This window comes from Tachyglossus aculeatus, chromosome 21 (genome assembly GCF_015852505.1).
Source record: "Tachyglossus aculeatus isolate mTacAcu1 chromosome 21, mTacAcu1.pri, whole genome shotgun sequence".
NCBI lineage: Eukaryota > Metazoa > Chordata > Mammalia > Monotremata > Tachyglossidae > Tachyglossus > Tachyglossus aculeatus.
In genome coordinates, this window is record NC_052086.1 from 6,213,324 (window position 1) to 6,223,914 (window position 10,591).

The window sequence follows — 10,591 nt, forward strand, 5'->3', positions numbered from 1 at the left end:
AGGACCTGGGTTCTAATCCAGGCTCTGCCACTTATCTGCTGTGTGACCTTAAGCAAGTCATTTCACTTCTCTGGGCCTCAGTCACCTCATCTGTAAAATGGGGATTAAGCCTGAGAGAACCTTGTGAGACAGGGATTTTGTGCAAACTGATTAGTTTATATATATCCCAATGCTTAGTACAGTCTTCCCCTCTAGACTGTAAGCTTGTTGTGGGTCGGGAATGTGTCCGTTTATTGTTATTTTGTACTCTCCCAAGCCCCCCTCTCAGGGTCGCACCTGGAGAGTTTCCAGTACTCTACCAGTCTCTACCAGGGAGGGAGAGTCAAGCAGAGGCCTGTCTATTCCATTCCTAGCTTGGGCAGTGGCTAATGATTAGAAGGCAATCTGCTACAAGTCAAAACTCACCTGCACTGGGCAACAGTGGCACAGGAGAGTCAAGGGAGGAGACTCGAGTTTACTGCGCCAAAGGTGGCAATGGTAAACCACTTCTGGATTTTAAACACTTGGGAGAGGACAACAGAACAATGAACAGACACCTTCCCCAGGGCTAGGGTGTGCAAACAGATGTGGTCACGGAGGCTGTGGATGGACACTCCCTAAGAAGAGGGAACGTAATTGGGGAAGACCTCCTGGAGGAAGTGGTGGAAGGGCTAGAAACCAGGCAGGAGGGCATCAGGAAGGTCAGTTGGTGGAGATGCAATTTCCCATGTTATCCACCTGATATGATGCCCCAGAGGCCCTACTCAGGGAGCGGGGTGGGAGGCCGTGCCCGGAAAGACCACTCCCACGGTTTCCCATGACCCCGGGTCCCTCGGCTTCCGGGAGCCCCAGAGCCTGTCCGCAGCAGCACTGGGAGGAGCTGATAAGAGCGGCCCTGGCAGGCGGGTGGAAGAACGGGGGGACCTCAGCCCCCTCCCCCAGCCCTTGGCTTCCCGACGGGGACCCTTCCAAGTGCCAGGGGCAGGCAGCGCCGTGCCCCTCCCAGGGTCCTTATCTCCCCCCTTCTGACCCCATGACCAGGAAGACAAAGAAGGGAAGTGGGATCCAGATAGGGAACGACCAGGCCAGGGGTGAGGGGGAAGGACACCTCGGCTGAAGGTCTGGCTGACGTCGCTAGACCAAGAGCCACCCCAGGAAGGCGAACAGCTTTCCCCGAGGAGTCTAGACTCTGCCGGGCCCTGATCCATCTGTCAGGGCTCTCCCCATCCAATCAATCAATCAATCAATCAATCGTATTTATTGAGCGCTTACTATGTGCAGAGCACTGTACTAAGCGCTTGGGAAGTACAAATTGGCATCACATAGAGACAGTCCCTACCCGATAGTGGGCTCACAGTCTAAAAGGGGGAGACAGAGAACAGAACCAAACATACCAACAAAATAAAATAAGTAGGATAGAAATGTACAAGTAAAATAAATAAATAAATAAATAAACAGAGTAATAAATATGTACAACCATATATACATATATACAGGTGCTGTGGGGAGGGGAAGGCGGTAAGGCGGGGGGATGGAGAGGGGGACGAGGGGGAGAGGAAAGAAGGGGCTCAATCTGGGAAGGCCTCCTGGAGGAGGTGAGCTCTCAGGAGGGCCTTGAAGGGAGGAAGAGAGCTAGCTTGGCGGATGGGCAGAGGGAGGGCATTCCAGGCCCGGGGGATGACGTGGGCCGGGGGTCGATGGCGGGACAGGCGAGAGCGAGGTACAGTGAGGAGATTAGTGGTGGAGGAGCGGAGGGTGCGGGCTGGGCAGTAGAAGGAGAGAAGGGAGGTGAGGTAGGAGGGGGCGAGGTGATGGAGAGCCTTGAAGCCCAGGGTGAGGAGTTTCTGCCTGATGCGCAGATTGATCGGTAGCCATTGGAGGTTTTTGAGGAGGGGAGTGATATGTCCAGGGCGTTTCTGGACAAAGATAATCCGGGCAGCAGCATGAAGTATGGATTGAAGTGGAGAGAGACACGAGGATGGGAGATCAGAGAGAAGGCTAGTGCAGTAGTCCAAACGGGATAGGATGAGAGCTTGAATTAGCAGGGTAGCGGTTTGGATGGAGAGGAAAGGGCGGATCTTGGCAATGTTGCGGAGCTGAGACCGGCAGGTTTTGGTGACGGCTTGGATGTGAGGGGTGAATGAGAGAGCGGAGTCGAGGATGACACCAAGGTTGCGGGCTTGTGAGACGGGAAGGATGGTAGTGCCGTCAACAGAGATGGGAAAGTCAGGGAGAGGACAAGGTTTGGGAGGGAAGACAAGGAGCTCAGTCTTCGACATGTTGAGCTTTAGGTGGCGGGCGGACATCCAGATGGAGATGTCCTGAAGGCAGGAGGAGATGCGAGCCTGGAGGGAGGGGGAGAGAGCAGGGGCAGAGATGTAGATCTGGGTGTCATCAGCGTAGAGGTGATAGTTGAAGCCGTGGGAGCGAATGAGGTCACCAAGGGAGTGAGTGTAGATTGAGAACAGAAGGGGACCAAGCACTGAACCTTGGGGAACTCCCATCCTAAAAAAACCCTCTCTTGACCCCACCTCACCTTCTAGTTATCGTCCCATATCCCTCCTACCATTCCTTTCCAAACTCCTTGAACGAGTTGTCTACACGCGCTGCCTAGAATTCCTCAACAACAACTCTCTCCTCGACCCCCTCCAGTCTGGCTTCCGTCCCCTTCATATTGGGGAACTCCCACAGTAAGAGGATGGGAGGGGGAGGAGGAGCCTGCAAAAGAGACTGAGAAAGAACGACCGGAGAGATAAGAGGAGAACCAGGAGAGGACGGAGTCTGTGAAGCCAAGGTCAGATAACGTGTTGAGGAGAAGGGGGTGGTCCACAGTGTCAAAGGCAGCTGAGAGGTCGAGGAGGATTAGGACAGAGTATGAGCCGTTGGATTTGGCAAGCAGGAGGTCATTGGTGACCTTTGAGAGCGCAGTTTCCGTGGAATGAAGGGGACGGAAGCCAGACTGGAGGGGGTCGAGGAGAGAGTTGTTGTTGAGGAATTCTAGGCAGCGCGTGTAGACAACTCGTTCAAGGAGTTTGGAAAGGAATGGTAGGAGGGATATGGGACGATAACTAGAAGGTGAGGTGGGGTCAAGAGAGGGTTTTTTTTAGGATGGGAGAGACATGGGCATGTTTGAAGGCAGAGGGGAAGGAACCAGTGGAGAGTGAGCGGTTGAAGATGGAAGTTAAGGAGGGGAGAAGGGATGGAGCGAGAGATTTCATAAGATGAGAGGGAATGGGGTCAGAAGCACAGGTGGCCGGAGTAGCACTTGAGAGGAGGGAGGAGAGTTCCTCTGAGGATACCACTGGGAAGGATGGGAGAGTAGCAGAGAATGTTGAGAGCCGGGGGGTTGGAGAAAGGGGGGAAGAGACTTTGGGGAGGTGGGACCTGATGGATTTAATTTTGTTAATGAAGTAGGAGGCCAGATCGTTGGGGGTGAGGGAAGGAGGAGGGGGAGGAACCGGGGGCCTGAGAAGGGAGTTGAATGTACGGAAGAGCTGGCGGGGGTGATGGGCATGGGTGTCAATAAGGGAGGAGAAATAGTTTTGTCTGGCAGAAGAGAGGGCTGAGTTAAGGCAGGAAAGGATAAACTTGAAGTGAACGAGGTTGGCATGGTGTTTAGACTTTCGCCAGCAGCGTTCGGCAGCTCGAGCATAAGAGCGCAGGAGGCGGACAGTGGCAGTGATCCAGGGCTGTGGGTTAGTGGTGCGAGAGCGGCGAAGGGAAAGGGGAGCGAGCGAGTCTAGCTGAGTAGAAAGGGTAGAGTTGAGAGCAGTAATCTGATCATCAAGACTGGGTAGAGAGGAGAGGGCGGCGAGGTGGGGTGTGAGGCGTTCCGAAAGATGGGTGGGGTCCAGAGAGCGGAGATCTCTGTGAGGGAGTAATACGGATTTACAGGGGAAAGGAGTGTGAGTGAGGAGGCAGGTGAGAAGATTATGATCAGAGAGAGGGATCACAGAGTTGGTGAGGGTGGACACAGTGCAGCGGTAGGAGATGATGAGGTCGAGGGTATGACCAAGTTGGTGAGTGGGTGAGGTGGGGTGGAGGAAGAGGTTGGCAGCGTCAAGGAGAGATAGAAGGCGGGCGGCAGAGGAGTCGTTAGGGATATCCATGTGGATATTGAAGTCTCCAAGGATCAGAGTGGGCATGGAGAAGGAGAGAAGGAATGTGAGGAAGGGGTCAAAGTCGTTAAAGAAGTTGGAAGTGGGGCCCGGAGGGCGGTAGATGACGGCTACAAGAATCTGGAGGGGGTGGTAGAGGCGAATAATGTGGGCTTCAAAGGAGGGGAGGGAAAGGGAAGGGGGAGGAGGGATAGTGCGAAAGCGACATTGGGGGGCGAGAAGGAAACCGACACCTCCTCCTTTTCCAGTGAGTCTGGGGGAGTGGGAGAAGAAGAGGCCTGCACTGCAGAGAGCAGCAGAAGAGACCGTGTCGTCCGACGACAGCCATGTTTCAGTCCAATGCCCATTGCCTGCTGCTGCTCTGGTACTTTTTAAGCAATTGCTAGGTGCCTAGCACTGTACTAAGCACAGGGGTGGATAGAAGCTAAACAGTGATACACAGGCCACGTCCCAGATGGAGGCTCACAGTCTTAATCCCAATTTACAGATGAGGGAACTGAGACAAGGAGAATTTTTTTTACGGCATTCATTAAGCACTTTCTAAGTGTCGGGCACTATGTAAAGAGCTAGGATAGATACAAGGTAATCAGGTGGAACACAGTCCCTGTCCCACATGGGGCTCACAGTCTTAATCTCCATTTTACAGATGAGGGAACTGAGGCTCAGAGAAATGAAGTGACTTCCCCAAGGTCCCACAGCAGACAGGTGGTGGAGGCAAGATCACAACTCAGGTCCTTCTGACGCCCAAGCCTGGGCTCTAGCCACTAGGCAATAATGCTTTTCTGCGATTGCCTGAAAATCCAAGTCCCATTAGACTGTAAATTCCTCAGGGTCGGGAAACGCATGCCAGATTAACCATGTGTACGAGTCCATTACAGTGATAACTATGGTACTTGTTAGGCTCTTACTTGGTGTCAACCACAGAATGCATTGCTGGGGTAGATACAAGGCCTATAACAATAATAATAACAATAATGGCATTTGTTAAGCATTTACTACGTGTCAAGCACTGTTCCAAGCATTGGGTTAGGTACAAATTAATCAGGTTGGACACAGTCCCTGTCCCACATGGGGCTCACAGTCCTAATCCCCATTTTACAGATGAGGTAACTGAGGCGCAGAGAAGTGAAGTGATTTGCTCAAGGTCACACAGCAGACAAGTGGCAGAGCAAGGATTAGAACTCAGGTCCTTCTGACTCCCAGGCCCATGATCTAACCACTAGGCAAAGCTGCTTCTCTCACATGCCCGTAACCTTGCCATTATCCTTGACTATTCTGTCTTTCATCCCACACAATCTACTTCTTAATAAATCCCGTCGGCTCAACCTTCAACACATCGCTAAAATCCACCCCTTCGTCTCCATCCTAACCGCTACCATGCAGATCCAAGCCCTTGGCCTCTCGCGCCTTGATGACTGCATCAGCCTCCTCGCTGACTTCCCTGCCTCCTGTCTCGCCCCACTCCAATCCATACTTCACTTTGCTGCATAGATCGTTTCTCAAAAAAGAAATGTTCTGCCCACTCCTCAAGAATCCCTAGTAGTTGCCTCTGCGTTGAGCAGAAACTCCTTATCAAAGCACTCAATCAGCTCATCCCCTCCTACCTTACCTGGATGATTTCCTACTCCAACCCAGCCGGCACGCTTTTCTCCTTTAACACCAACCTACTCGCTGGCTCTTGATCTCATCTATCTCACTGCCGACCCCTTGCCCGCGTCCTCCCTACGGCCTAGGACTCCCTTCTTCTTCACGTCCGACAGATGATCACTCTCCCCACCTTCAAAGCATAATTAAAATCACATCTTCTCCAAGAGCCCTCCCATGACTAAGCCTTCAATTCCCCTTCCTCTCTCTCCCCTCTGCGTCGCCTATGCCCTTGGATCTGTACCTTTTAAGCACTTGATACGCACCCCACCCTCACCCTCAGATACTTATGTACATATTCAAAATCTAGTTTAATGTCTGTCTCCCCCTCCAGACTGAAACCTGGCTACATGTTTTTGACACCTGTCTACATGTTTTGTTTTGTTGTCTGTCTCCCCGTTCTAGACTGTGAGCCCGTTGTTGGGTAGGGACCGTCTCTATGTGTTGCCGACTTGTACTTTCCAAGCGCTTAGTACAGTGCTCTGCACACAGTAAGCACTCAATAAATACGATTGAATGAAATGTGGTTAATGCCTTCTCCTACTCTGTTTACAAGTGAGGATGTGGAATTCGCACCTAGGTGGGTTTCCCCCTCACCAGCCTGTCTCTATTTTCATCTCAGTCTCCCACACTCCCACACTCTTTTCATATTTTAATGGCATTTTTTAAGCACTTACTATGCTCCAGGCACTGTACTAAGCACTGGGGTAAATACCAAATAATCAGTTTGGACACAGCCCATGTCCCACATGGGGCTCACATTCTTATTCCCCATTTTACAGATGAGGGAACTGAGGCCCAGAGAAGCGAAGTAACTTCTGCAGACAAGTGGCAGAGCCAGGATTAGAACCTAGATACTCTGACTCCCAGTCTTGTGCTCTTTCTAATAGGCCATTCTGCTTCTCTAAGCATGAAACCTTTTCCTAAGTAAAACCACCCCTCTCCCAAGATGTGGCCATCAGCCTTGTCTGACTGCTGCGGGTGTCTCACAAATGTCCACACCAATTGTCTGACACTGTGCCTCTCTTTAAGTTGTTTTTCTCTGTCCCCTCGGAATGCAAGTGCCCCATTCAGCCCACAAATGCAGGTCTATGGGTCTGCTGCTGGCATCCATTCTCCTCACGTATGGCACCCAGAGCTGGGCCTGATTGGGTCTCCTGCTGGAATCCAATCTCCTCTCGTCTCCCACCCAGGGGAGCATCTTTTCGGGTCTCCTCCTGGCACACATTTGCCTCACATCTCCCACCCAGGGCCATGGCCATCTGAATCACCTTCTGGCATACATTCTCCTCACATCTACCACCCAGGGGAGTGGCTGATTGGGTCTAGTGCAGACATGCATTCTCCTCACATGTCCCAGCTTCTTAAGTAACCCGCTGGTATCCATCCTCCTCACACTTCCTGGCAGAGTCACGTGCGATACTGCCGGTAACCTGGACCACATCCTAGAAATTCCTCATTTTCCCATCTGCAAGCGGAAGGACCCATGACTGAGGTAAAGGATGGGAAGGGAGGCCATGTTGTGTCCTCCCAAGTGCTCAGTCCAGGGCTCTGTCTATAGCAAGTGTTTAAGAGAAGCAGCATGAAGTCGATAGAGCCCGGGCCTGGGAATCAGAAGGTCGCGATTTCTAATCCCGGCTCCACCACTCGTCTGCTGTGTGGCCTTGGGCAAGTTACTTCACTTGTGCCTCAGTTACTTCATCTGTAAAATGGGGATTAAGACCATGAGCCCCAGGAGGGGCAGGGGACTGTGTCTAACCCAATTTCCTTGTATCCACCCCAGCACTTAGTATGGTGCCTGGCACATAGTAAGCACTTAACAAATACTGCAATTATTATCATTATTATTTTTATTATTGAGAAATACCATCGATCGATTGTTTGACCAGGGTGGGAAAGCCGGGAAGGGCATAATTACTACAGCAAACAAAGCACACGGAGGCACCTGAAATGCCAGAAGATGCCCCATGTAGATCACCTCAACTGCCAGAATGGGCGATGGCTTTGGTTTATAGTTTACACGAGCCTATATTGAATTAACCTCGGGGATGAGGTTAAACTATCAATCACAGATCGCAGTTTAAAGGCACCACATTTCCCTTGATGTATGGCTGAGCTGGATGTGTCAGAAGTAAGCAAAGTAACAGGGGATAATGGGTCCCGCCTCTTAAGGAGATGGATGTGCTGCATGTTGGCTTTAATATGCCGCATAAATGAGACCTCAGCGTGGAAATAGTGCATCAGTAAGTAAAATAATTTTCTTTATTCAAACAACCTTTAAGTGGAATCGTCCTGTTTAATATTCATAAAAAGGTGTTGCTATGGTGCAGGCTGCACTTGGGCAGGGGGAGGGGGAGAGAGGGAGAGAAGGATGGGGGGGGGAATAAGGAGAGAGGGAGGGAGAGAGAAAGAAAAGGCCCTGACAGGGTGAGAAGGGAAGGGCATTTGGTTGACAGGCAAGGGAGATGCTCAGCTTGTGGAGGGGAGAACCGAGCAAGCTGTGGTGAACACACAGGGGAATCCACCCCTTTCCTACTCTGCCTCTTGGCCCCCCCACCTATCCTGTAAAGGAGTGAGCAAGGGAGGGAGGGAAGAAGCAAGGAAGGAAGGAAGGATGAAAGGGTGAAAGGATGAAAGGATGGAATGCAGGAAGAGAGGATGGAAAGAAGGAAATGAGGAAGGAAAGATGGATGGCAGGAAGGAAGGATGGAAAGGAAGGGAAGGGAAAGGAGGAAGGGAAGGGAGGAAGGAAGGGAAGGAAGGCTGGAAGGCAGGAAGGAAAGGAAGAAGGGAGGAAGGAAGGGAAAGGAAAGAGAAGGAAGGGAAAAGAAACAGTGGGGATTGGTGGGTCAACCCCAGGCCTGGCAGGCAAAGGACCTGGGTTCTAACTCCAACTCTGCCACTGGCCTGCTGTGTGACCTCGGGCAAGTCATTTCATGGCTCAGTGGAAAAAAGCACATGCTTTGGAGTCAGAGGTCATGGGTTCAAACCCCGGCTCCGCCAATTGTCAGCTGTGTGACTTTGGGCAAGTCACTTAACTTCTCTGTGCCTCAGTTACCTCATCTGTGAAATGGGGATTAAGACTGTGAGCCCCATGTGGGACAACCTGATCACCTTGTAACCTCCCCAGCACTTAGAACAGTGCTTTGCACATAGTAAGCGCTTAATAAATGTCATCATTACTATTATTATTATTTCACTTCTCTGGGCCTCAGTTTCCTGTCAAATGGGGATGAAATCCTACTCCCTTCTACTTAGACGATGAGCCCCATGTGGGACAGGCACTGTGTCTGACCTGTCTTGTATTTTGGTATTTTTAATGGTATTTGTTAAGTGCTTACTGTGTGCCAAACACTGCATTAACTGCTGGGTTAGACGCAAGATAATCAATTAATCAATAAATTGTAGTCACTGAGCACCTACTATGTGCAGAACACTGACCTAAGCGCTTGAGAGAGTGCAATATAGCAGAGTTGGTATATACGCTCCCTGCTCACAACACGTTTATAGTCTATCAGGGGAGGCAGACAACAAAAATAAGTTAATTACGGCTACACATTAATGTAAATAAATTATGTACATATAAATAAAGTATGGATAATCAGGGTGGACACTGTTCCTGTCCTATATGGAGCTCACAGTCTAAGTAGGAAGGAGTATGATTTAATTCCCATTTTACCCAGTAGGTAACTGAGGCACAGCGCAGTGAAGTAACTTGCCCAAGGTCACACAGCGGAAAAGTGGAAAAGCCGGCATTAGAACCCAGGTCCTCCGACTGCTAGACCGGGCTTTTTCCCCTAGGTCATGCTGCTTCTATGTACTTATCCAGTATTTATCATGGTTCTTGGCACCTAGAAAACACTTTAAAATATGGTTAATTGTCATTATGATTATGATTATTATAGAGTCAGTGAAACAGTTACCAACGTCTGCCCGATGGAGCTCATTTTTCATTGATTGGTCACACATCTGGAGAGAATGACAGGCCAATGAAGTCATTCTACTCTTTGAGAGTGCTGAGCCAACTATATTTTTTATTTTATTTCCTCTTTTTTAATTATTTGATTTATTTGTATTTTTTCAACGGCATTCGTTAAGCACTTACTAGGTGCCAGTCCCTGTTCTCAGCACAGCGGTAGATACAAGCAAATCAGGTTGGACACAGTCCCTGTCCCATATGAGGCTCCCAATCCCCATTTTCCAGATGAGGTAACTGGGGCCCAGAAATGAAGTGACTTGCCAAAGGTCACACAGCAAGCAAATGGCAGAGCTGGAATTAGAACCCAGGTCCTTCTGGTTCCCAGGCCCAGGTTCTATTCACTTGGCTGTGCTGCTTTTCATTGGGCTTCTGCTGGTTTATTAATTTCCTTTATCACAGCTTGTTTCTCCCTTTGGCATTCAGAATGGTGCTTAGTTCCCCATCCTCCCTGTTCTCCAGTTCTATTCCCCAGAGAAGTACTTAGCACAATGCTTGGCATGAAGTAAGCCCTTAAAATACCACAATTACTATTCTCATTATCACTCTTACAGAATGAGCCAATAGCTTCATTCACATCAAACCACTGTGTCTATTAAGCACTGACAATGCGCAGACCACTGTACTAAGCATTTCGGAGAATTCAGTATAGTGGGCATGATCCCTTGCTCTCGAAGTGCTTACAGTCTACTGTGTTCAGAGTCTTGAACACTTAGAAGACAGCTAAATTAGTAGACGCCATCCCTGCCCTCAAGTAGCTTACAATTTACTGTGTGCAGAGCACTGGACTAAGGATTTAAGAGTACAGTAAAGTGAGTCGATGTGATCTTTGTCTACAAGGACCTTACCACCTACTGTGTGCTGGGCACTGTAT

The 10,591-nt window shown here is 50.1% G+C and overlaps 1 non-coding gene across 1 annotated transcript; it reads left to right on the plus strand.

The window, feature by feature from the left end:
- Positions 1–258: 258 nt before the first annotated feature.
- Positions 259–395, plus strand: LOC119943121. Its single transcript, XR_005455599.1, has one exon. It is a non-coding gene; the product is annotated as a small nucleolar RNA SNORA7 (small nucleolar RNA).
- Positions 396–10,591: the final 10,196 nt, after the last annotated feature.